Genomic DNA, 27,621 nt, shown 5'->3' with positions numbered 1-27,621 from the left:
CTCTCAGATGAGCCTGAGTCTCTCCGAGGACTTTAGCTCCCATCTAATTTACTAGTGGGAATTTCTTCGAGCAACTCTGTCCTTCTATGTTTGCTGACTGCAACAGGATAGACAAAAAGATCTCTCCTTCTTAGGCAGTTTGGGCCATAAGAGTGTAATATTATAGCCCCTTTACACTTCTGTTCTAATAGCCGGTACTCCCTAAGACAGTGGGTGACTCCTCCCGCGGCATGTCTGACAGTCTAGGAAACACGAGTTGTCAGTGCTCATCAGTGCATGACGATTGATCGATCCTTCCCAGGTCACTCATTCTAATACTAATTGGCAATTATAATATCAACAACTGTATGCTATATGCAGCGGAAGCTGTTCACACTACATTTCAAAAAGGCATTCTGTAAATGATCATTGTAGCTTTTGGTACTGCCCACTGAACATTTCCCTAGCTCATAAAACAGTGATCACATAAATCATTGTATGCAATCTCTTTCTGTTACAGTTTGACTCAGAAATATCCCCCACTGCCTCACGGGTTTGAATACATAAGCCAAACAGTGAATGGCACTGTTTGGGGAGCGGGTGGGCCCTCTGAGAACTTGTCCTAGATAATTGAACTGGGGCATGAGGATGGTCTTTGAAGGTGTACACATTCTGGGATCTGACCCCAGATTTCTATTACCTGTCCATCAAGATGAAAGCAAACTTGACAGTTGCTGCTCTCACAAACTAGACTGCTCTACCCACTAGGCTTTCCCTACCTTGATGGCCGCTTGTCCCTGAGACAAAATAAACTTCTGGTCCCTTAAGTTTCATTCTGTCTCGGCAGCAAGAAAAGTAATAAATGCCCTGTCTTCCTTTTATCTTTATTTTCTTGGTCCCAATTTGCATCTCACCCAGCACATGTGTGCACTGTACACATAGCAAAAAAAAAAAAAAAATCTGCCATATTGTTTTGTGTGTGTGTGAAGGTGCATGGTTTGCATTAATTTGCTCTAATACCCCCCCAATTCAATGTAATGAATGTTTTCCCTTGTTGATTACTTTTTAGAATTGAAAACCTTACTTATTTGCCTACCTGCCACAGTTTTATTATATTTCAAGTCAGAGAAATCACAGTCTAAACATTTAGATCCAGAGATGGAGGCCGTACAGAAAATAAGAGATAAGCCACTCCCGTGTTTTATGTGGATCCCTTTGGTAAATAGAGAAGAAACCGAGGGAAATTGAGCAACGCTTCACTGAGTATTATTTTCCTATAGAATGCCATCAAGTATTACACACAGGCAGAAAAGCCACAGTTCCCATTCTGATTTCAATATTGAGGGTATTATTTTTGGTTGCTTATAATATTTTGGGTTGTTTTTCCCCCCCCATTAACTTGATCAATGTAATTATTTTGCAAACCTAGAACACTTCAAATTTCCTTGTTTAGTATTGGAAAGAGAAAAGCCTTCTCAGTGAATACTGACCTTGTGTTTTAAAATCTGTTCTTTAAATGGATTTTTAAGATACTGCAGTGAATTTTTATGAATGCTAGAAACTGCACACTCAGAATTTAAATAATACCGTGAAAGATCCATTACAGAAAAGGAAAGAGGGACGTTAACCAAGTGCACAGCCTCTGCTCATCAAAATGGCGGTCTCTCTTGTGTTCATTCAGAAATCTACCTAAGTCCCCTTCTGTCCTAGTTACATTTCTGTTGCTGTGACAAAATACCCTGACAAAAATTAGGTTCCATCCCATCTCTGTGAGGAAAGCAAGGTGACAACCTGAAGCAACTATTCACCCGTAGTCCTAGGAAGAGAGAAATAAGTACTCAAAATGTGCACCTGCTCAGCTCACCTAAGCAAATGCTCACACACACACACACACACACACACACACACACACACACACACACACGCTCAGCTCACCTGCACACCTGCTCACCTATATGCCTGCTGGGCTCTCCGGTGCATCTACTCAGCTACGATATTCAATGACTCTTTGCTTTAGTCAGGGTTCTCTAGAGTCACAGAACTTATGGGTAGTCTCTATACAATAAGGGAATTTGTTATGATGACATAGTCTGTAGTCCAACTCTCCAACAATGGTTTGCTGTGGGTGGGAAGTCCAAGGATCCAGCAGTCACTCAGTCCCACGAGGCTAGTTATTTCTGCTGGTCTTCTGTAGAAGTAGATTCCAACAGATGTGCTGGCAAGTAAGTGCAGGCAGGCGAAGAAGAGGGACTCTTCCTTCTTCCAATGTCCTTATGTAGGTCTCCAGCAGAAGGTGTGGCCCAAATTAAAGGTATATGCCACCACATCTGAACCTGGGACTTGTTTTGTCTCAGAATGACCTTGAACTCAAAGATCTCCTTGCCTTAGCCTCCTGGGATTAAAGGCATGTACTACCTTGCCTGGGCCTAAGCTTGTCATGACCAATATACCTCAAGATTCCCATGCCAAGATCCTTGTCAGAAACCTATGTCTCACATCCCAAGATCTGGATCACAAGTGAGCCCTCCACTTCTGAATTGTAGCTCATCACAGATATAGTCAAGTTGGCCAACCAGGAAGAGCCATTACACTCCTTTAATCTCTTTCTTTGTTTGTTTGTTAGGTGGGTGTGTGTGTATGTGTGTGTGTGTGTGTGTGTGTGTGTGTGTGTGTGCATTTAAGGACATGTGGAGATCAGATTCAGTTCCTTCCTTTCAATATGTGGATCCTAAGGCTCAAATTCAGGATGTCCATTTCTCCAGTCTTTAAATGCCCAGATGAAAAATAAAGGAAACTCCCAGATCTTGAAAGAAAAGCAAAAGGCTGTGCAAAGGACCTACTTATATTAAGTCAATAGTTTAAAAAAAAAAGGTGAAACACAAATGTAAAGGTTGCGTTGAACACAGGGTAACCGATCAGAAGTGATACGTCAATGGCCTGCTCTGTAAGTCATCTTCCTGATCTCCCTCCGAACACTCATGTGGGTTCCCCCTCCCCTTTATCTGAAGCTATGTAATGATGAATATGGATCCAAGAACTAGGGAAAATGTAGACAGATGTGTCAAAAACAATCCATCATCATTATCGTCAATATCAAACAATATCCCGCTTCCTCGGGACCCATATGTTCTGCAAATCCAGCATCTTTAATCCATACAGCGACACACACCAAGTGCCAAGCGCACAAACGCCTGCGACTGGCTGCCAGCCTCCCCTCCCATGTGGATGAGAATAGGGAGCGAATAAAGAAACCGCTGTTATTTTTGTCTTCTTACACAAACTGCTTCTGTCTTACTTCGTTTAAACAAGCAAATCACATTTACAAATAGAACCACAAACAGTATCTGCATGAAGAAAAACACATGCTCTCTTTGCAATTTAAAAAATATTTTTATTAATTATTTTATTTGCATTGCTTTCCTCCTCCCAGTCCACCATAGCAGAGTTCCTTACCCCATCCCCATCCCCCTCTGAGAGGGAGTTCCCCCTTATCCCCAGACCCTGGGGCATCAAGTCTCTGCAGGATTAGGTCCATCCTCTGCCACTGAGGCCAGTCATAACTATCCTCTGCTACTTTTGTGCTGGGTCCTCACACCAGCCCGTGTATGTTCTTTGGTTGGTGGCTCAGTTTCTGGGGGCTCCCTGGGGTCCAGGTTAGTTAACACTGCTGGTCCTCCTGTGGGGTCGTCATTTCCTTCAGTTCCTTCAATCCTTCCCCTAACTCTTTCATGGGGTCCTCAACCTCTGTCCAATGCTTGACTGTGGGTATCTGCATCTGTCTCATCTGCTGGATAGAGCCTCTCAGAAGACAGCCACACTAGGCTTCTGTCTGCAAACACAAAATAGCATCAGTAATAGTGTCAGGGATTGGTACCCACACCTGGGATGGATCCTAAGTCAGGCCAGTCACTGGTCAGCTGTTGGTTCAGTCTCTACTCCATTTTTGTATTCCATTGTGTAAATGATCCACATTTTCTGTATCCATTCTTCGGTTGAGGAATATCTCTCAGTCTCTGGAATTATGAATTATGTGAACAAAGTCCTTGTGATATGGTAGAGAATCTTTTGGGTATATGCTCAGGAACAGTACAGCTGGATCTTCTGTAGAACTATTTCCAATTTCTGAGGAACGGCCAGATTGATTTCCAGAGTTGTTGTATAAATTTGCAATCCCACCAGCAATGGAGGAGTGTTCTTCTTTCTCCACATCCTTTCCAGCATCTGCTGTCACTTGAGCTTTTGAAAATCTTAGCCGTACTGATGGATGTAAGATGAAATCTCAGGGTCATTTTGATTTGCATTTGTTTAATAGAAATGTTTTTTATTGTCTGAGAATTTCATATCTGAATATGCTTTGAAAGAAATCAACACTTCATCCTCTCCTTTAAAATCCTCCCTCTATTTGCAACCACTTTCCTCTCTCAACTCCATGTGATCTTTTTCCTTTTTATTCTTTAATTATTATTACTTTTTTTTTTACAGTCCAACCATTGCTTCCCTCCCAGTCCCCATTCCCACAATTCCTCATTCCATTCCTCCTCCCCTCTGTCTCCAAGAGGATGTTCCTATCTCCCACCAGATCTCCCCACTCCCTGGGGCCTCAAGTCTCTCAAGGGTTAGGTCTGTCTTCTCTCACTGAGGCCAGACCAAGCAGTCCTCTGCTATATATGCGCCAGGGGCCTAGGACCAGCTGGTGTATGCTACCTGGGTAGTGGCTCAGTGTCTGAGAGATTTCAGGGGTCTGGTTAGTTGAGACTGCTGGCCTTCCTATGGGGTCACCCTCTTCCTGAAGACTAAAGATGTTGAACAATTCTTCAAGTGCGTCTTAGCCATTTGAGATTCCTCTGTGGAGAATTCTCTGTCTAGCTCTGTACACCATTTTTTAATTGGATTAGTTGGTATTTTGAAGACTAACTTCTTGAGTTCTTTATATATTTTGGATATTAGCCCTCTGTCAGATGTAGGATTGGTAAAGATCTTTTCCCAATCTGTAGGCTGCCATTTCATACTATTGATAATGTCCTTTGCCTTACAGCAACTTTTCAATTTCAAAAGGTCCCATTTATCAATTGTTGAACTTAGAGCCTGCGCCATTAGTGTTCTCTTCAGGAAATGTTGTACTGTGCCAACCCATCCATGACTATTTCCCATTTTCTCTTCTGTTAGATCAGTGTATCCAGTGTTATGTTGAAGTATTTGACCCACTTGGACTTGAGCTTTGGGCAGGGTGATGGGTATAGATCAATTTGTATTGTTGGACATGCAGACTCCCTGTTAGTACAGCACCATTTGTTGAAGATGCTTTCTTTTTCTACTGTATGATTTTTGCTTCTTTGACCAAAAGCAAGTGTCCATAGCTATGTGGGTTTATTTCTGGGTCTTCAATTCTATTTCATTGGTCAAACTGTCTGTTTCTGTACCAATACCATGTAGTTTTTTTTAATCACTGTTCCTCTGTAGTATAGCTTGAGGTTAGGGATGAAAATAGCTCCAGAAATTCTTTGATTGTTCAGAATCATTTTGTCTGTCCTGGGGTTTGTTGTTGTTGTTTTACCATATGAATTTAAGAATTGCTCTTTCAATATCTGTAAAAAAAGAAATGTGTTGTAATTTTGATGGGAATTGTATTGAATCTGTAGATTGCTTTTGGTAAGACGGACATTTTCACTATGTTAATTCTACCAGATCCATCTTTCCAATTTCTGAGGTTTTCTTTGCTTTCTTTCTTCAGGGACTTGAAGTTCTTGTCACATAAATTCTTCACTTGCTTGGTTAAAGCTACATCAAAATATTTTATATTATTTGTAGCTATTGTGAAGGGTGTTGGTGTCCTAATTTCTTATCACCTTTACCATTTGTATAAAGGAATGCTAATGATTTGTTTAATTTTATATCCAGCCACTTTGCTGAAGTTGTTTATCAGCTGTAGTAGTTCTCTAGTGAAAATTGGGGGGTCAATTGTGTGTACTATCATATCATCTGCAAATAGTGATACCTTGATACGTCTTCCTTTCTAATTTATATCCCCTTGACTCACTTTTGTTGTCTTTTTGCTCTAGCTAGAACTTCAAGTACTATATTGAATAGACGGGGATAGTGGGCAGCCTTGTCTTGTCCCCAATTTTAGTGGGATTTCTTCAAGTTTCTCTTCCTTTAATTCGATGTTGGTTAAGGCTTACTGTATATTGCTTTTATTATGTTTAGGTATGTGCCTTGAATTCCTGATCTCTCCAAGACATTTAACAAAAAGGGGCATTGGATTTTGTCAAAGGCTTTTTCAATATCTAATAAGATAATTATGTAAATTTTTTTCTTTGAGTTTGTTTATATACTAGACTATGTTGATAGATTTTAGTATATTGAACCATCCCTGCATCCCTGAGATGAAGCCTACTTAATTGTGGTGAATGATCTTTTTGATTTGTTTTTAGATTCATTATATGAGAATTTTATTGAGTACTTTCGTGTTGATGTTCACAAACAAAATTGGTCTGAAGTTCTTTGTTGGGCCTTCGTGTGGTTTAGGTATCAGAGTAACTGTGGTCTCATAGAATGAATTAGGTAGTGTTCCTTCTGTTTTTATTTTGTGGAATAGTTTGAGGAGTATTGGTATTAGCTCTTCTTTGAAAATCCGATAGAATTCTATGCTAAAGACATCTGGCCCTGGGCTTTTTTTGGTTGGGAGGTTTTTAATGACTGCTTCTATGAGACTATTTAGATAGTTTACCTGATCTTGATTTAACTTTGATACACAGTATCTGTCTAGAAAATCATCAGTGTCATTTGGATATTCCAGATATCCAAATCTGTTTTGTGTGTGTGTGTGTGTGTGTGTGTGTGTGTGTAAGCTTTTGTAATAAGACCTGATGGTTTTTTTGAATTTCCTTACATTTTGTTGTTATGTCTCCCATTTCATTTCTGATTTTAAAAATTTGGATACTTTCTCTGTGCCCTTTAATTAGCTTAGCTAAGGGTTTGCCTGTCTTGTTGATTTTCTCATAGAATCAAGTCTTGGTTTTGTTGAATCTTTGTATTGTTCTCTTTGTTTCTAATTGGATGATTTCAGCTCTGAGTTCGACTATTTCCTGCCATCTACTCCTCTTGGGTGTACATCCTTCTTTTTGTTCTACAGCTCTCAGGTGGGCTGTTAAGTGGCTAGTGTAAGATCTCGCCAATTTTTTTATGAAGGCACTTAGTGCTATGCATTTTCTTCTTAACACTGCTTTCGCAGTGCCCCATTGTTTTTTTTTTTTTTATTTATTTTGTGTCTTGATTTTCATTGAATTCTAGAAAGCCTTTAAGTTCTTTCTTTATTTCTTTCCAAAACAGTTATCAATGAGTAGAGAGTTGTTCAGTTTCCAGGAATATGTGGACTTTCTATTGTTTCAATTGTTGTTGAAGTCCAGCCATAATTCATGGTGATCTGATAGGATGCAAGGGGTTATTTCAATCTTCTTGTATTTGTTGAGGCTTGTTTGTGTTAGATAACAGTCTGTTTTGAAGAAGATTCCATGAGGTGCTGAGAAGAAGGTATATTCTTTTGTTTGGGGGTGAAATGTTCTGTTGAATATTAAATCTGTTAAATTCATTTGGTTCATAACTTTCTGTTAGTTTCATTGTGTCTCTGTTTAGTTTCTGTTTCAATGACCTGTCCATTGGTGAGACTAGAAAGCTGAAGTCTCTCCCACTATTCTGTTATGTTCATTGTGTGTTTTTGAGCTTTAATAAAGTTTCTTTTATGAATGTGAGTCCCCTTAAATTTGATTCATAGGCATTCAGAATTGTGACTTTATCTTGGTGGATTTTTCCTTTGATGAGTATAAAGTGTCCTTCCTCATCTCTTTTGATTACTTTTAGTTGAAAGTCTATTTTATTAGACTGGCTACTTCAGCTTTTTCTTTAGACCATATGTGTGGATAACCTTTTGTCAGTCATTTACTCTGAGGCAGTGTCTATCTTTGTTGCTGAGGTATGTTTCTTGTATCCAGCAGAATGATGGATCCTGCTTACATATCTAGTCTGTTAGCCTGTTTCATTTTATTGGTGAATTGAATCCCTTGATATTGAGAGATATTAATGACCAATGTTTGCTAGTCCCTGTTATTTTGTTGTTGGATGTGGTACTATGTGTGTGTGATTCTCTTCTTTTGGATTTGTTGTGAGATGATTAATTTCTTGTGTTTTCTTAAATGTACTTACCATCCTTGTGTTGGAGACTTCCTTCTAGTATCCTCTATAGGGCTGGATTAGTAGAAAGATATTGTTTTAATTTCGTTTTGTCATGGAATCCTCCATCTATGGTGATTGAGAGTTTTGCTGGATATAGTAGTCTGATATCTGTGTTCTCTTATGGTCTGAAAAACATCTGTCCAGGATCTTCTAGCTATTAGAGAAGTCTGGTGTAATTCTGATAGGTCTGCCTCTATGTGTTACTTGGCCTTTTTCCATCTACAGCTTTTAATATTCTTTCTTTTTTCTATACATTTAGTATTTTGGTTTTGTTTTGTTTTGTTCTATATAGTGAAAAGTTTTTCTTTTCTTGTCCAATTTTTTTATGTAGTTGGAAGTTTTTCTTTTCTTGTCTAATCTATCTGGTGTTCTGTAGACTTCTTGTGTATTTACAGCCATCTCTTTCTTTAGAAGTTTTCTTCTATGATTTTGTTGAAGATGTTTTCTGGCCCTTTGAACTGGGAATCTTCACCCTTTTCTATTCCTACTATTCTTAGGTTTGGTCTTTTCATTGTGTCCCAATTTTCCTGGATGTTTTGGGTTAGGAACTTTTTACACTTGGCATTTTTATTAATGGTTGTATTAAATTCTTCCATGGTATCTTTTACATCTGAGATTCTCTTATCTGTCTCTTGTATTCTGTTGGTGATGCATGCATCTGTAGTTCCTGTTCTCTTTCCTAGGTTTTCTATCTCCAGGGTTGCCTCCCTTTGTGTTTTATTTATTGCTTCTATTTTTATATTTTAGTTCTTGGACAGTTTTGTTCATTTCCTTTACTTGTTTGATTGTATGTTCCTGTATTTCTTTAAGGGAATTATTTATATCCTCTTTAAAGGCCTCTATCATCTTCATGAGATGGAATGTAAGGTCAGAATCTGGCTTCTTCAGGTATGTTAGGGTATCTAGGACTTTCTGTAGTAAGATAGCTGGGTTTTAATGGTGCCAAAATGCATTGACTTCTGTTGATTATGTTCCTGTACTTGCCTTTCACCATCTGGTTGTTTTTGGTGTTGACTGACCTGGGTGTCCTAGATTGAAGCAGGTCTCCTTGGAGGTGGGTGGAGCTGTGTGTCCTGGGTTAGAGCTGTCCTCCTGGGAAGCAGAAACTGCAGTGTTTCTGGTTAGAGCAGGCCTCCTGTGCCCCTGCATACAGCAAGCCTCCTGGGAGACATGCAGGGTCCTGTGTGATTTTACATTATCCAAGCATTACACCAAATCTTCAACATTGTAAGAGGATAGGAAGTGTAGAACTTTCAGCTCCTTCTCCAGCACACATGCCCACATGTCTTCTCCAGCACACATGCCCACATGTCTTCTCCAGCACACATGCCCACATGTCTTCTCCAGCACACATGCCCACATGTCTTCTCCAGCACACAAGCCCACATGTCTTCTCCAGCACACATGCCCACATGTCTTCTTCAGCACACATGCCCACATGTCTTCTCCAGCACACAAGCCCACATGTCTTCTCCAGCACACATGCCCACATGTCTTCTCCAGCACACATGCCCACATGTCTTCTTGCAGACAAGAGCCTTGCATAACTGTCATCTGAGATGCTTCACTTAGGAACTGATGGCAAGGAGGGTGGGGATGCATAGATCCACAGTCAAACATTAGGTGGAACTCTGGGAATGCTGTAAAAGAAAGGGAGAAAGGGTTGGGAGAGCCAGAGAAGTCAGGGACACCCCTAGAAAAATTACAGAATCAACTCACCTGGGTCCAGAGTGGCTCACGGACATGGAGCATGCTTGGGACAGAGCTAGGCCCACTACACGTATGAAACAGACGTGCAGCTTGGTCTTCACATCAGGCCCCTAATGGCAGGAGCGGGGAATGTCTCTCTGTTGCCTGCCTTTTGATCTCTTTCCCCTAACTGAGCTGCTTTGCCTGGTTTCAATAAGAGAAGATGCACCTAGTCTTACTGCAACCTGATATGACAAGGTGGGATGATATCCACGGAGGCCTCTCTTTTCTGAGGAGAAAGAGGAGTAGGGGGACGTGAGTGAAAGAAACATGGGGGTTCCTCATACGGGAACTCTCAGAATGGCAGGAAGGTGGAAGGGTGTGCAACATGGCATTGGAACACGTAGCAACTGAAAACATCTAAAATCTTATGAGATAACTCTTACCTATGTTCACAAGAAGCTCAACAAGAACGTGAGAAAAACCCACACAGATCCACACCTTAGGATGTCAGCCTGGGGGAACCCCGGAAGGCCCAAGGGAGAGGTGGCCTCTCATCTACAAGACACCCTTCTGATTTTCATCAGAAACTAAGAAGGTCAGAGTCTCCGTGCATCTTTTGCTATGTAAGAGAACACTACAGCCCAGGTAATTAATATTAGGAAGTTTATTTGGCCCCTGGCTCTAGATTCTGGGTGTTTTGTTGTAGAAATTATTTAATCCTGACCCAGGGTTTCTATCCAGCCTTAGACCATTTAAGTTCCCAGATAAAAGACACATACAACCTTTATATTTACAATGAGCCTTAAACAACAGCAGACACTATTCTCTATATTGTTAGAATCTACTTTCCTATCGATAACCCTGAGTTATTACTTCCTGTGTTCCATCTGGGCTGCTCTTAAGTCCTATTGGGCAGCCCCCAGGACCACGTTCTCTTGACTCCTGACCAATGGCAGCTCCTTCTCCCTCTTCCTACAATCTTCTCTAACCCAGTCACTCCATACCTACTTACCTCTAATCCCTCCAGTAACTGGCTGCCACCAATTTTATTTAACCGATAGTTTTAAATTAGAGAACAAGGTTTGCGCGATAAAGCTTATAAATATGCAAGTACTCAAAAGCCTAGACCTTCAGGTATAGAATTCAACATTACACCACATAGCAATAGACCAAACTACAACAGTATTTCAAGGCTATTAAAGTGAATCTAATAAGGATCTTCTGATTGTGTCACAGTGTGAAAAATGTTGTTCACATGAAAGAGAAAAAATGGAAACAAGCTCACTTTTGGTTTTTAAAAGTATTCTAACTCCCAGGAGAACAACCCAACACAGAGAAAGACATTATAATTGAAATTTCTTAAATGCCCCACTTCTCATTGCAGTTTTTTTAAGGAATAAGTTCTCATCACAGGGACCTATATAAAAGGACACTGTCAACCAAACAAGCAACAGTGGGAGAATAGAAGAACCCTAACAACAAATACAAAATCTTGGCATCAGTCCCATTTAATCAGTACTTACTGTACATGTAAACGAATTGAGTAACTCAGTCAAGGTAATAGAAATTGGAAAAACATGCTTTAATTTGACTTTTAAATCACAATCCAAAGTTACACACACTGACACATACCTGTTTGTTATCTCAGCTCTTGGGGAATGAAGACAGGAAGACCGGCAATGCAAGAGCAGGCTTAGTATATGGCTCAAACCTAGCCTGGGTTCCGTGAAACCGTGTCACAAAGCACTCAAATAAAAGAGACGAGAAAAAAATCACAATCTAACAACATGTTGTCTACAAAAGATGCCTTTTTAAAAAATTAAAAGACAAAAATGGGACTAAATTTAATAAAGATGAGTTCAAAGCTGAACTTAGTTGAAAATTCCAAACCCACTGAAGTAGGTTAATAACTAAATATGCAGATATTTTGTACTCATAAACTAATTGACTTAATCTTGTAAAAAGTAAATATTCCTCTGCTCAATCTGTAGATGCAATGAAATTCTATCAAACTCACAGATGATGTTTTTTAACAAACACGAAAATGGGAAAGACCTGGCAATAGCCAATTTTTGAAAGAACAGCCAAGTTAGAAGGCTCGGCCCTCTCTAAGTAAGAGCTTAGTAAATAGTTGCAATAACCAAGAGAATGTGGTGTTGATGTAGAACATCAAATGGAGTAGAATTGTCTAGAAACAAGTCAGTAAAGCTCAAGGATTGAAAGACAACACAATGCTGAAAGCATAGTCTGCATTAGAAAGATTTGTTCGAACTTTTTAAATTGTGTGTGTGTGTGTGTCTGTGTGTCTGTGTGTCTGTGCGTCTGTGAAAGGTTATGGGCATGTGGTGCAGGTGCCTTGGTGCCTAAGGATGGTAGAACAGGCACTGGATCGCCTAGAGTTGGGTAATAAGCAGCTGTGGGCATCCCAGATTGAGCGCTTGGAAATGAGCTCAAATCCTCTGCAAGAGTAGTTTGTACCCCTAACCACTGAGCCATCTCACTCCAGCCTCAAAGATAGTCTTTCAACGAAATACTGCTAAGAAATTAGATAACCAAATACACAAGGAGCAACTTGGCTACGTACTTATGGCATACAGAATTAGCCAAGACCTGGATCTAATGAAGACCTAAGCATTCGTGTTAAAGGCAAAAAGGTTTTGAAAGAAAACAAGGACGCCTACAAGACCTTGGGCTGGATGAGAAGTTCTTAGACTGAAAATGCAGACAATTGGAGAAAGAATAAATAAATTATACCTTATCAAAAGTGGAATAGTTTGTTCTTCCAGGAACTGTCTTGAGATTCAAAATAACTCACAGGGTGAGAGTAGGCATTTGCAATTCATAGACTGACAAGAAACTTGTCTCTAGAATGTATGACAAACTTCTAAATCCCAATAGTAGCAAGACAAGCAGACAATTTATTTTACAAGCCAGAGTTTGAACTCATGTTTCTGCAGAGAAGCACAGATGTACTGTAAAGCCATGAGTAGAACTTTCTCGTCATTGGACATCAAGAGCACACAAATCGGACACGGTAACATGCCAAAGACTTGACGCCTGTAGGGAGACAGCTGCCACAGTTGACTAACATGAGGAGCTGGAGCTCACATGCATTTCTGGCAGAAGCACAAAATAGGAGTGTCTGCTTTGGAAAATTGCCTGACTGGTGCTCAAAAGTTAACTTGGGCTCGCTCTTCTATGCTTGGCCATATGCTGGAGAGAATTCAAACAAAAAACAAACAAACACATATCTAAATAAAAATTGATACACAGTATTTTCAGGAGCTTTGTTTATAAAGTACAACAGTGGGAACAAAATCCAGAAGTCCATCAATAGATGAATGCCTAAAATAAGCATGGACATGACATTCATGCTGTGAGACATGATTCAATCACAAAAAGAAATGAGTCCCTAGCTCAAGCAAGAACAGGAATGGATCTGAAATGCTCTGTGCTAAGTAAAAACTGACATCGATGGTAGCATGCTCTCTCAGTTCCATCCATAAAATGTCCCCAACAGACAAGTTCACAGACACAGAAAACAGATTCCTAGGCGCCAGAAGCCAGGGTAAGTAGGGGAAATAAATGACCACTAGCTCAATGTGGTGGCTGGCACCTATAATCCTAGGACGTGGCAGGCTGAGGCAGGAGGATCACTTCAAGTGTGGGACCCATCTGGGTTACACAGGGTATTCGTTAATTTTCAGAGCTATGATAAAATATCATGGCCAAAAGCTATGTATGAAAGAAAGGATTTACTTTGGTTTACGGTTCCACGGGGATAAGAGTCCATCATGGCTGAAAGGCGTGGCAGCAAACAGCAGGCCCGCCTGTCAACGGGAATAGAAGGCTGAGAGATTATATTCCTACCACACACAGAGAAGCAAAGTGCACGAACTGAAAATGTGACCAGGAGATATGCTCTCAATGCCTGCTCAGTGATGCACTTCCTCCCAAAATTCCACCTTCTGAAGGTCTCATATTCTTCCCAAACAGCACCACCACCTGAGTTTAAAGTGTTCAAGGAGCCAAAGCTCTAGAGGAGTTTTCTTACCAAATCACCATGCACGCTGAGGTCAAGAACAGCCTGATCTATAGAGAGAGACCCTGCCTGGGGAGGGAGGGAGGGAGGGAGGGAGGGAGGGAGGGAGGGAGGGAGGGAGGGAGGGAGGGAGGGAGGGAGGGAGGGAGGGAGGGAGGTCTACTAATACATCTGGAGTTTCCTTGAGGATTGACAAGCCAGTTGTGGAATTGTGCAGTGGTGACCGAGCACGCTTGCTAAGCGTGCTGCAAGCCATCAAACTGCACAGTGGAATGGCACACGTGTGTGTTAGCTGCTATTACCAGCTCTACAGGTGATAAAGTGAAGGCACTAAAGCTTAAGCAATTACCCAAGCCACACAATTAGTTTGTGGTAAAATGGGATTTAAGTGTAGCCCTTCCAGCCCCAGAATCCAAGCATCAGTGTCTGGGTCCTGTGGGATCCCTTTAAAGTTCTCCTTGTGGCTAAGAGTTCAACGAATAAACCAAACAGGAGCCCTTCTGTTTCTGTCCAGTTGGACACGATAATACAAATGGGGATAATGCACCATTCTTATAAATAAGGTGGTAAATCCAGATATCCTCTTAGAGTCCAGGGACATGTAATGAAACCTAGAAAGACTTTTACAGAAATTGCCTCTTCCTGGGTCATTTTCAAACCTCTTCCGCCTTTACACATATAGAAGCTTCTCCCATAATGACAGAGGAACAAGGCTTTTTTGCCTGTACACATGTTATTATTGTAGATGTGTGTGTCTCTCTGTTTTACAATGTTGCTTAACCCTTCAGTGTCCGTTTCTTTGTAATGGAGGGGCAGTATCCTCCGTATCTTAAAAGACTGTGTACTTCAAATGGAGGTCAGTCTGAAAACTGGTCATGCATAAATTTTAGTTGTCAGAGTAATGGTTAATATTGTGCCCTTGATGATTCCATAAACAAGTCATCACTTTCCTCATGATCCTTGTTAATACCAACATCAACTCTACATCAACAAAATGTCACATTTCAGTGAGAATGCAGCCAACAGAACCTTGTACAACTGAAACATTACCTGCTAATTACTCATGGGCACGGGGAGGAGCATTGTAGTATGAACCAACACGGTTCAGCATGGAGACTGCAGGGGTGCAGTCTCCTCAGCCAGCAGGCGTTGTTCTCAAGTGAGAGGAATGGGGAATAGCCAAGATGACATTGTTCACGACAGCCACGTCTTGAGGCCAATTTAAGTGTCTATCAACAGAAGGACAAAGAAAACGGGGTTTATGTTGCATGCAGAATTCCTTCAGCCATGAATGAGAGAACAAAGTTATGAAGGAAACCAGATGCAGCTGGAGATAACCAGAGTAAGTTGTTAGCCTCAGAAAGACAAAGATGTTTTCTCTCATCTAGACAATATAGACACATAGAGTGACTGTGCCGATGACCTAAGGGTAGAAACAAATTGTCAAGGAAATGAAAGGCATGGGGGAGGGGAGGGAGACAGAGAGGAGCATGTTTGGAAAGGATAGTCTGAGAAAGTGTTATACACTGACCCATGTGACCCTATACAGTAAAAGACATTTCATGTACTCTGAGAGAGACAGAGAGGAGGGAACCATCAGAAACAGGTGGAATTAGCAACAAGGGAAACTTCAGAGTAGGTAAGGTTGAAAAGGGCACTTCCCCTCCATAAGCTCCACAAAAGTACAAGCTCAAAGCATGGGTGCACACACATGCACCTATGTCACACACTTACATGTGTGCATGCGTACATGTAAAACACACACACACAAGCAATGTCTGCATCTGCCGACAGAGATGACGTCAGTCTCATTCCCTACCCCCTTTCCACCAGCTTTTTGGCCTCTTTCCTGTCTCCTCTAAGAAGGCTTACGAGGCTCCTCTTTTCTAGATACACAGAAGCACCCAAGCACCCAGAAGATGCAGCGCCACTGACAGGACAGAGCCCGGAGGGGTGAAGCATCAGTCACATGCGCCTTTCACCTTCGCGGAGGTTGCCGAGCAACTGCCTTCCAGCCCACCCTTAAACACATCTCCTCTCACATGCCAGCGCTGTGATTAGTTTTCTCCTCTCTTCATCCTTCCCTTTTAAATAAAATGCATAAAGGCAACTGGAAAAATAAGTCACACTAAAACCTACATCTAATCCCTTAAAGGCTGGCCATTAACTTAGGAAGATCTTGGAGACAATGAATCAACACACAATCTCTCGGTATTTACTCTGTACCACGGGAATGCATCATTTTCTACAATAAGGTTATCTACATTAAAATACTTCTAGCATTGTAAGTTCAGTGTAGGGGGTGGTGAGATGGCTCAGTGGTCGAGCACTACCTGCTCTTCCAGAAATTCTGAGTTCAATTCCCAGCCTTGTGGTTATAAGTATCTATACAATAATCTGATGCCCTCTTCTGGCTTGCAGTGGTACTTGCAGAAAGAGCACTCACATTTGAAAAAGAGAAAACTCAGTAAGATGTTCTCCAGCTCCATCTATTTGTCTAAGAATTTCATGAATTCATTGTTTCTAATGGCTGCATAGTACTCCATTGTGTATATATACCACATTTTTTTTTGTATCCATTCCTTCGTTGAGGGACATCCGGGTTCTTTCCAGCTTCTGGCTATTATAAATAGGGCTGCTATGAATATAGTGGAGCACGTATCCTTATTACATGCTGGGGAATCCTCTGGGTATATGCCTAGGAGTGGTATAACAGGGTCCTCCGGAAGTGATGTGCCCAGTTTTCTGAGGAACCGCCAGAATGATTTCATACTAAGTGAGGTAACCCAGTCTCAAAAGATCAATCATGGTATACACTCACTGATAAGTGGATATTAGCCTAGAAATTGGATTACCCAAAACGTAATCCACACATCAAATGATGTCCAAGAAGAATAGAGGAGTGGCCCCTTGTTCTGGAAAGACTCAGTGTAGCAGTATAGGGCAATACCAGAACAGAGAAGTGGGAAGGAGTGGATGGGGGAACAGGGGGAGGGAGGGAAGAGGGCCTATGGGACTTTCGGGGAATGGGGAGCCAGAAAAGGGGAAATCATTTGAAATGTAAATAAAAAATATATCGAATAAAAGAAAAGAAAAAAGAAAACTCAGCATAGAAGATCTGGTCTATGCCACCGACTCAGAATTCTATTTTCTTCTTCTTCCTCTATGGTACGATTTGAGATTTGTTTTTTTTTTTCACGGTGCCCCCCACTTCCTGCATGTTCCTCTCCTGATTTGTTGTTTTTTGTTCTGTTCTGTTTGTTTGTCATATTCCTGGCTTATTTGGTTAACCCTCTATCTTTGAGTCCTGATATATACTCTGCTCCTTGATTCGTTCTGCTTGTTAAGGCTTTCCTTGGAGTTTTTCAATTAGGATGTTGGTTTTTTTTGATTCCGTTTCATTCTGCTCGGGTCCTCTGCAGCGTTTGTCTTCTCTTGTTGAACTCCATTCTCCAACCCAGGCTTTTCTTCTTCTTTTCCATTAGCCTATGCTCGCGTTTCCTTGAGCATCACTAAGGCGTTTGTTCTCCCTAAGTTCTTTCTCCCTGATTTCTTTGTGCTTTGTTTAAATCTTGAATTCTTTGATGAACTTCATGTCTATTCTTTTGGATTCTGTACCCTGAGATTCAAGTATGGAATTCTCTTTGGCAAGCATTTCTACAGGATTGGTAGGTTTAGAAAGAAGGTATTGGCTTGACCTTTCAATTAGTAATAATCAAGCCTCGATAAACCTCATTGTCTACGATACTGCCACTGCACGAAACGTGGCTTGACCTGTAATATTACTTGTATTTTTGTGATGAAATCTGGGCATGCAGACTTCTTTTTCTGATGTGACTAGAGCAGGTTGGTGTAGAAGATGTGTGGTGAGTTGGTGCAAGGAACAAAATCAATAGGTCGAGGAGAGTGAGGTGGTTTACAGGCTGTGTCTACTGGTCCAAGCCTGGCCTGTGGATGTATATTTGACTTGTTTACAGGTCCTATTGTATTAAAAATATGGCACTGGCAGAAAAATAAGCATGTAGACCAATGGGGGAAAACCCAAACATACACACACATACACACAAGTTCAGCTATATAATATTTGTCAAAGATACCAAAAATATAAGCTGAAGAAAAGAAAACACCTTCAATAAATGGTGAAGGATAAGGGACATCAAAAACCAGATGTCCACAAGGCAGAAGAATAAAATTAGACTCATATCTATCAGACCGCACAAAAAGTAATCCCAAGTGAATCAATGACCTGAACTGGAAACCTGAAATACTGAAACTTCTAGAAGAAAGCATAGGCAATGCCGCATATGATATAGATGATCTAGGTGTATCAAAGGACCTTCTGAGTAAGACTCAATTTACTCAAGAATTGAGGCCAATAGTTAACCAATCAGATTTCATAAAACTAAAAATTTCTGCACAGCTAAAGGAAACCAACAAGGTGAAGAAGTCCATGGGGTGAAAGTTATACATCTAACAGAAGATTAATATCCAGAATATATAAAGAACTAAAAAACAAACAAAAGACTCAGTTTTAAAAAACAATCGAGCCAGGGACCTGACCAGAGAACTCTCAAAAGAAGCAAAAGCAATGATAGGAAATATCTCAAAAAATGTTCATCAACCCTAGCATTTATAGAAATGCAAATCAAAACAACATTGAGATCTCATCTTACCCCAGTCAGAGTGGGAAAGATCAACAGACAGCAAATGCTAGAGAGTGCAAAAGGAAAGGGAACCCTCATTTACTGCTGGTAGGTTACAAACTGGTTCAGCCACTATAGAAATCAGTGTGGAGCATTCTCAAAAACCTAAAAACAAAACTACCGTTTGACCTTGCTAAGCCTCTCCTTGGCATACGCGCCCAAGAGTAGATCCTTCCTCAGCAGTGTTTATTGCTACTCTAGTCACAATATCACAGAAATATGGGGGAAAGGAAACTTAAATGGCCTTCAACTAACAAATGGATAATGAGAATGTGGTACACATAAACTATGCAATGAATGAACCCATGAAACCTGCACTCGAAAAGACGAAGACTGACATAACATGTTCTCTCTCTCGTCAGAGGTTCCTAACTCCAAATATTCAGATGTGAGTACATTTCCTGGAGTGACTGCAGAAATCAGGACGATTACATTGCCAGTGTAGGGAAGTGGGGGACACAGATGGGGGGTCTAGCAGAGTACAAATGATCCATCCAATGGGAAATGTGCAGAGTGGGGCTCTAATTAGGGGAGGGAAGGGAGGTAAATACAGAAAAAGAAGAGAGGAGAATTAAATAATGGTGAGGGTTCTTAGTTAGGGTTTTACCTATCTGAACAGAAGCCATGACCAAGGCAACTCTTATAAGGACAACATTTAATTGGGGCCTGGCTTACAGGTTCAGAGGTTCAGTCCATTATCATCAAGGCAGGAACATGGCAGCATCCAGGCAGGCATGGTCCGAGAGATGCTGAGAGTCCTACATCTTCATCTGAATACTGCTAGTGGAACACTGACTTCCAGGTAGCTAGGATGAGGGTCTTTTTTAAAAAAATATTTTCTTTATCTACATTTCAAATGTTATCCACTTTCCTGGCACACACACCCACCTCAGGCCCCCTATCCCATCCCACCCCCCCCCCCCCTGCTTCTATGAGGATGTTTCCCCACCCACGCAATACCGCCTTCCTGCCCTCGAAATTCTCTACTTGGGGAATCGAGCCTCCACAGAACCAGAGGCCTCTCCTTCCATTGATGCCCAACACCACCATCCTCTGCTACATTTGCAGCTAGAGCCATGGGCACCTCCATGTGTACTCCTTGATTTGTGGGTGTTTTTTTTTTCTGGGAGCTCTGGGAAGTCTGGTTGGTTGATATTGTTGTTCTTCCTATGGGGCTGCAAACCCCTTCAGCTCCTTGGGTCCTTTCTCTAGCTCCTCCACTGGGGCCCCTGTGCTCAGTCCAGTGCTCAGCTGTGAGCATCCCCATCTGTATTTATCAGGCTCTGGCAGAGCATCTCAGGAGATGACAGCTGTCAGGCTCCTGTCAGCAAGCATTTCTTGGCATCCACAATAGTGTCTGGGTTGGGGACTATATATGGGATGGATCCCCAGGTGGCACAGTCCTGGATGGCCTTTCTTTCAGTCTCTGCTCCACAACTTGTCTCTGTATTTCCTCCCGTAAGTGTTTTGTTCCCCTTTCTATGAAGTACCGAAGCACACACACTTTGGTCTTCCTTCTTGGGCTTTATGAGGTCTGTGAATTGTATCTTGAGTATTCTGAGCTTCTGGGCTAATATTCACTTATCAGTGAATGCATAACATGTGTGTTATTTTGTAATTTGGTTACCTCACTCAGGATGATATTTTCTAGTTTCATCTATTTGCCTAAGAATTTCATAAAGTCATTGTTTTTAATAGCTAAGTATTATTCCATTGTGTAAATGTACCACATTTTCTGTATTCATTCCTCTGTTGAAGAACATGAGTCATTTCCAGCTTCTGGCTATTATAAATAAGGCTGCTATGAACAGAGTGGAGCATGTGTCCTTGTTATATGTTGGAGCATCTTTTGAGTGTAAGTCCAGGAGTGGTATATCTGGGTCCTCAGGTAATATGTCCAGCTTTCTGAGGAACCGCCAGAATGATTTCCAGCATGGTTGTGCCAGCTTGCAATCCCACTGGCAATGGAAGAGTGTTCCTCTTTCTCCACATCCTCACCAGCATCTGCTGTCACCTGAGTTTTTTTTTTTTTTTTTATCTTAGCCATTCTAACTGGTGTGAGGTGGAATCTCAAGGTTGTTTTGATTTGCATTTCCCTGATGACTAAGGATGTTGAACATTTCTTTATGTGCTTCTCAGCCATTCAGTATTCCTCAGTTCTTTTTTTTTTATCTCTGTACCCGATTTTTAATAGGGTTATTTGATTCTCTGGAGTCTTGAGTTCTTTGTATATATTGGATATTAGCCCTCTATCAGATGTAGGATTGGTAAAGATCTTTTCCCAATCTGTTGGTTGCTGTTTTGTCCTATTGACAGCGCCCTTTGCCTTACAGAAACTTTGTAATTTTATGAGAACCCATTTGTCAATTCTTGATCTTAGAGCATAAGCTATTGGTGTTCTTTCAGGAAATTTCCCCTGAGCCCATGTGTTTGAGGCTCTTCCCCACTTTCTCCTCTACAGGCTTAAGTGTATCTGGTTTAATGTGGAGGTCCTTGATCCACTGGGAGATAAGAATGGGTTAATTTGCATTCTTCTACATGCTGACCTCCAGTTGAACCTGCTCCATTTGTTAAAAATGCTGTCTTTTTTCTACTGGATGGTTTTAGCTCCTTTGTCAAATATCAAGTGACCCTAGGTTTGTGGGTTCCTTTCTGTGTCTTCAATTCTATTCCATTGATCTACAAGCCTGTCTCTGTACCAATACCATACATTTTTTATCACTATTGCTTTGTAATACAGCTTGAGGTCAGGGATGGTGATTCTGACAGAGGTTTGTTTATTGTTGAGAATAGTTTTAGTTCTCCTGTGCTTTTTGTTATTCAAATGAATTTGCAAATTGCTCTTCTCACTATGAAAAATTGATTTGGAATTTTGATGGGGATTACATTGAATCTGTAGGTTGCTTTTGACAAGATGGCCATTTTTACTATATTAATCCCGCCAATCCATGAACATGGAAGATCTTTCCATCTTCTGAGATCTTCTTCAATTTCTTTCTTCAGAGACTTGAAGTTCTTATCATACAAATCCTTCATTTACTTAGAGTCACACCAAGGTATTTTATATATTTTGTGACTATCGTGAAGGGCATCATTTACCTAATTTCTTTCTCAGCCTGTTTATCCTTTGAGTATAGGAAGGTTACCGATTGGTTTGAGTTAATTTTATATCCAGCCACTTTGCTTAAGTTCTTTATCAGTTTTTTAGGAGTTCTCTGGTGGAATTTTTGGGGTCACTCAAGTATACTATCATATCATCTGCAAATAATATTTTGACTTTTTCCTTTCGAATTTGTATCCCTTTAGCCTTCTTTTGTTGTCTAATTGCTCTAGCTAGAGCTTCAAGTATATTGAATAGATAGGAAGAGAAAGGGCAGCCTGTCTAGTCCCTGATTTTAGTGCAATTGCTTCAAGTTTCTTTCTTTAATTTGGTGTTGGTTATTGGCTTGATGTATACTGTTTTTACTATGTTTAGGTACGGGATTTGATTCCTAATTTTTTCCAAGACTTTTAACATGAAGGGATGCTGAATTTTGTCAAATGATTTTTCAGCATCTAATGAAATGATCATGTGTTTTTTTTTCCTTTGAGTTTGTTTATGTAGTGGATTATGTTAATAGATTTCCACATATTAAACCATCCCTGTATCCTGAGATGAAGCCTACTTATCATGATGAATGATCATTTTGATGTGTTCTTGGATTCAGTTTGCAACAATTTTATTGAGTATTTTTGCATTAATGTTCATAAGGGAAATTGGTCTGAAGTTCTCTTTATTTGTTGGGTCTTTGTGTGGTTTAGAGATAAGCGTAATCTTGGCTTCATAGAACAAATTGGGTAGTGTCCCTTCTGTTTCTATTTTGTGGAATAGTTTGAATAACATTGGTATGTGGTCTTTGAATATCTGATAGAATTCTCCACTAAACCCATCTGGTCCTGGGTGGTTTTTGGTTGGGAAACTTTTAATGACTGCTTTAGGGGTTAGGGGACTGTTTAGATGTTTATCTGATCCTGATTTAACTTTAGCATCTAGTATCAGTCTAGAAAATTGTCCATTTAATCCAGAATTTCCAATTTTCCTGAGTGTAGGCTTTTGTAATAGGATCTTGTAATAGGATTTTATTTTTAAATTCTTCATTTTCCATTGTTATGTCTCCCTTTTCATTTCTGATTTTATTAACTTGGATACTTTCTCTGTGCCCTCTGGTTAGTCTGGCTAAGTGTTTGTCTTGTTGATTTTCTCAAAGAACCAGCTCCTGGTTTCATTGATTCTTCATATAGTTCTTTTTGTTTCCACTTGGCTTATTTCAGCCCTGAATTTGATTATTTCCTGCCAGTCTACTCCTCTTGGGTGTATTTGCTTCTTTTTGTTCTAGAGCTTTCAGGTGTGCTGTCAAGCTGCTAGCATATGTTCTCTCCAGTTTCTTTTTGGAGGCACTCAGAGCTATGAGTTTTTCTCTTAGCACTGCTTTCAATGTGTCTCATAAGTTTGGGTATGTTGTACCTTCATTTTCATTACATTCTAAAAAGTCTTTAATTTCTTTCTTTATTTCTTCCTTGACCAAGTTATCATTGAGAAGAGTGTTGTTCAACTTTCATGTGTATGCGGGCTTTCTGTTGTTTTTGTTGGTATTGAAGACCAGCCTTAGTCTGTGGTGATCTGATAGGATGCATGGGATTATTTCAGTCTTCTTGTATCTGTAGAGGGCTGTTTTGTGACTAATTATATGGTCAATTTTGGAGAAGGTACCATGAGGTGCTGAGAAGAAGGAGTATTCTTTTGCTTTAGGATGAAACATTCTATAAATGTCTGTTAGATCCATTTGGTTCATAATTTCTGTTAGTTTCACTGTGCCTCTGATTAGTTTCTGTTTCCATGATCTGTCCATTGCTGAGGGTGGGGTGTTGAAGTCTCCCACTATTATTGTGTGAGGTACAATGTGTGCTTTGAGCTTTAGTAAAGTTTCTTTTATGAATGTATGTGCCCTTGCAGTCGGAGCATAGATGTTCAGAATTGAGAGTTCATCTTGGTTGATATTTCCTTTGATGAGTATGAAGTGTCCTTCATTATCCTTTATAATAACTTTTGGTTTAAAGTCGATTTTATTCGATATTAGAATGGCTACTCCAACTTGTTGCTTGGGACCATTTTCTTGGAAAATTTTTTCCATTCTTTTACTCTGAGGTTGTGTCTTTGTCACAGAGGTGCATTTCCTGTATGCAGCAAAATGCTGGGTCCTGTTTATGTATCCAGTCTATTGGTCTATGTCATTTTACTGGGGAATTGAATCCATTGATGTTAAGAGATATTAAAGAAAAGTGATTGTTGTTTCCTGTTATTTTTGTTATTAGAGGTAGAATTATGTTTATGTGGCTATATTCCTTTGGGTTTATTGAAAAAGATTACTTTCTTGCTTTTTCTAGGGTGCAGTTTCCTCCCTTGTGTTAGAGTTTTCCACCTATTATCCTTGGTGGGGATAGATTTGTAGAGCGATATTGTGTTTTGTCATGGAATATCTTGGTTTCTCCATCTGTGGCAATTGAGAGTTTTGCTGGATATGGTAGCCTGGGCTGGCATTTGTATTCTCTTAGGTTCTGTATGTCATCTTCCCAGGATTTTCTAGCTTTTATAGTCTCTGGTGAGAAGTCTGGTGTAATTCTGATAGGCCAGCTTTTGTATGATACTTGACCTTTTTCCCTTACTGCTTTTAATATTCTTTCTGTGTGTTATGTATTTGGTGTATTATTATGTGACAGAAGGAGCTTCTTTTCTTGTCCAATCTATTTGGAGTTCTGAAGGCTTCTTGTATGTTCATGGGCATCTCTGTAAGTTAGGGAAGTTTTCTTCTATAATTTCGTTGAAGATATTTGCTGACTCTTTAAGTTGGAATCTTCACTCTCTTCTATCCCTATTATCCTTAGGTTTGGTCTTCTCATTGTGTCCTGCATTTCCTGGATGTTTTGGGTTAGGAGCTGTTTGCATTTTGCATTTTCTTTGACTGTCGTGTCAATGTTTTCTACAGTATCTTCTGCACCTGACATTCTCTCCTCTATCTCTTGTATTCTGTTGATGATGCTTGCATCTGTGACTCCTGATCTCTTTCCTAGGTTTTCTATCTCCAGGGTTGTCTCCCTTTGTGATTTCTTTATTTTTTTCTACTTCCATTTTTAGATCTTGGATGGTTTTGTTCAATTCCTTCACCTGTTTGGTTGTGTTTTCCTGCAATTCTTTAAGGGATTTTTTGTGTTTTCTCTTTAAGGGCTTCTACTTGTTTACCTGTGTTTTCCTGTATTTCATTAAGGGAGTTATTTATGTCCTTCTTAAAGTCCTCTGTCATCTTCATGAGATGTGACTGTAGATCAGAATCTTGCTTTTCCGATGTCTTGGAGGTATTCAGGACTTTCTATGGTGGGAGAACTGGGTTCTGATGTTGCCAAGTAACCTTGGTTTCTGCTGCTTATGTTCTTGTGCTTGCCTCCTGCCACCTGATTAACTCTAGTGCTACCTGCCCTTGCTGTATCTGACTGGAGCCTATCGCTCCTGTGATCCTGGTTGTGTCAGAACTCCTCAGATTCCAGCTGTCTGTGTGATACTGTGATTCTGCCATCCTGTGACCCTGAGCTCCTGGGTGTATTAGAGCTCCTGGGAGTCAAGCTGACTCTGGAATCCTAAGATCCTGGTGTGACCTAGCCCCTGAGATCCTGTGATCCTGGGCATGTTAGAGTGCCTGGGAATCAAGCTTCCTCTGGCTGTTGTGGGACTGGATGGGGGTGCCCAGTCAGTGCCCAAGGTCTGCTTAGGGCAGTGACTCAGACAGAAAAGCTAGGATGAGGATCTTAAAGCCCACACCCACAGTGACACACCTACTTCCAACATGGCCACACCTTCTAATAGTGTCACTCCCTGGGCCAAACATTTTCAAACCGTGACAATCCCTAACTACTTTCTAAATGCCCTCATACTCACAGATAAGTGTAGTCTCTTTGCAGTATTCAGAGACCATTACAGAAAACCACAACCAGTCAAAATGCAGAGCTAATACAGATAACCAATGGATACATCACTTTATATCACCTCTGCACCTAATACTCAAGGAACGTTGCAGAAGAGGGAGCAGAAAGAGAGTAAGAGCCAGAGGACTGGGACATTGCTGTGAGATTGTGTCTCCTAGTAATGTCACAAGCTGTTCCCATAGGTTTATGGGAACCTTAAGTACCATGACTACCAGGACACATCCATTATCTTATGCCTTCCTACATTTTGAAGCTGCTGAGGAAGCATCTCTAAAACCTCTCGTCCCCCAGCCGTCCTGTCTCGGGGTCTGCAAGGAGCTGAAACATCAACGGAAACAGCATTGGAGGGCTGAGCTTCAAAACAACCAACAAGAGTCTGAAGGGCAGTGGAGGACACTCACCGACTTTGTGGTAAGGAGAGATTCAAACACCAAGAGACTCAGGGGCTTTAGGTTTGCCACATAGGCCACTGTGGAGGAAGCAGATGCTCCTATGAATGTGAGACCACACCAGGTGAAAGGAAGAGTTGTGGAGTCTAAGAGAGTTGTGTCAAGAAAGGATTGTCAGAAACTAGGTGCCCACTTAACTGTGAAAAAGACCCTTGTTGGTGGTATGAAAGAACACTGAAGAATACCACCTTTGAAATTATTTTGAGCAGCATGGGGAAATTGACATGATAGAAATTATGACTGACAGAAGCAGTGAGAAAAAAAAGAGAGACATTGCTTTGGTTACCTTTGATGACCATAACACTGTGGGTACGATTGTTGTTCAGAAATACTGTACTGGCTGGGCAGTGATGGCACACGCCTTTAATCCCAGCACTTGGGAGACAGAGGCAGGCAGATTTCTGAGTTGGAGGCCAGCCTGGTCTACAGAGTGAGTTCTATGACAGAGAAACCCTGTCTCAAAAAAACAAAAAATAAAATAAAAAACAAATTCCATACTTTGAATGACCACAACTGTGAAATGAAACAAGCTCTGTCAAAGCAAGCGATGGCTAGTGCTTCAGCCAGCCAGAGAGGTCACAGTGGTTCCAGAAACTTTGGTGGTGGCAGTTTTGGTGGGAATGACAATTTGGGTCAAGGAGGAAACTTCAGTGGTCGAGGTGGCTTTGGTGGCAGCTGTGGTGGTGGAAATGGTGGCAGGGGGATGTCTATAATGGATTTAATGATGATGGAAACAATTTTGGAGGTGGTGGAAGCTACAATGATTTTGGCAATTGTAACAATCAGCCTTCAAATTCTGGACTGATGAAGGGAGGAACTTTGGAGGCAGGAGCTCTGGACCTTACAGTGGTGGAGGCCAGGTCTTTGCTAAACCATGAAGCCATGGTGGCTCTGGAGGTTCCAGCAGCAGGTGACAGTAGCAGGAAGTTCTAATGACACCCAGGAAACAAAGCTTCGAAGGAGAGGAGAGCCAGACAAATGACAGGGAAGCTACAGGTAACAACAGATTTGTGAACTCAATGGTGACAGAGCCCAGCTGCTACAAAGATGTGTTTTTAGACAATGCCATACGTGGGGACAAAAACTCCAGATTAATGGTATAACAGATTATTTTAGTTTCTGTTGATCAAACACCCTCTTCTGGCCTCCTTGGAATTAACATATTAATGGTGCATAATATCGATGCAGACCAAACACATAAAATAATAAAATAAAATAAAACTTGAAAAAGTTCAATGTAACAATTCCTACAGCTCAGAAATTATCCTTAAAGTATGACCCAACTGGCATGGTGATCTACACCTTTAATCCCAGCACTCACAAAGCAGAAGCAAGAAGATCTCTGAGTTTAAAGCCAGCCTGGTCTACAAAGAGAGTTCCAGGATAGCCAGAGTTGTTACATGAGAACCTTGTCTTGAAAAAACAAATAAAAAAAGACCCAACTTCTTCCTGAGGTTTACATTTTAAACTTATATCTTAAAAAGGCTTGTTTTATTAAGTCACTTGCTCTACA

At 40.7% G+C, this 27,621-nt stretch overlaps 1 pseudogene; it reads left to right on the top strand.

The window, feature by feature from the left end:
* The window catches only part of LOC127664595 (heterogeneous nuclear ribonucleoprotein A1-like 3), a 34,905-nt pseudogene extending 7,883 nt beyond the window's left edge, over nucleotides 1-27,022 (top strand).
* Nucleotides 27,023-27,621: the final 599 nt, after the last annotated feature.

The sequence above is a fragment of the Apodemus sylvaticus genome, chromosome 14, assembly GCF_947179515.1.
Source record: "Apodemus sylvaticus chromosome 14, mApoSyl1.1, whole genome shotgun sequence".
NCBI classification, from domain to species: domain Eukaryota; kingdom Metazoa; phylum Chordata; class Mammalia; order Rodentia; family Muridae; genus Apodemus; species Apodemus sylvaticus.
The sequence above is the reverse complement of the archived record's forward strand: the minus strand, read 5'-3'. Positions and strand labels throughout refer to the sequence as shown.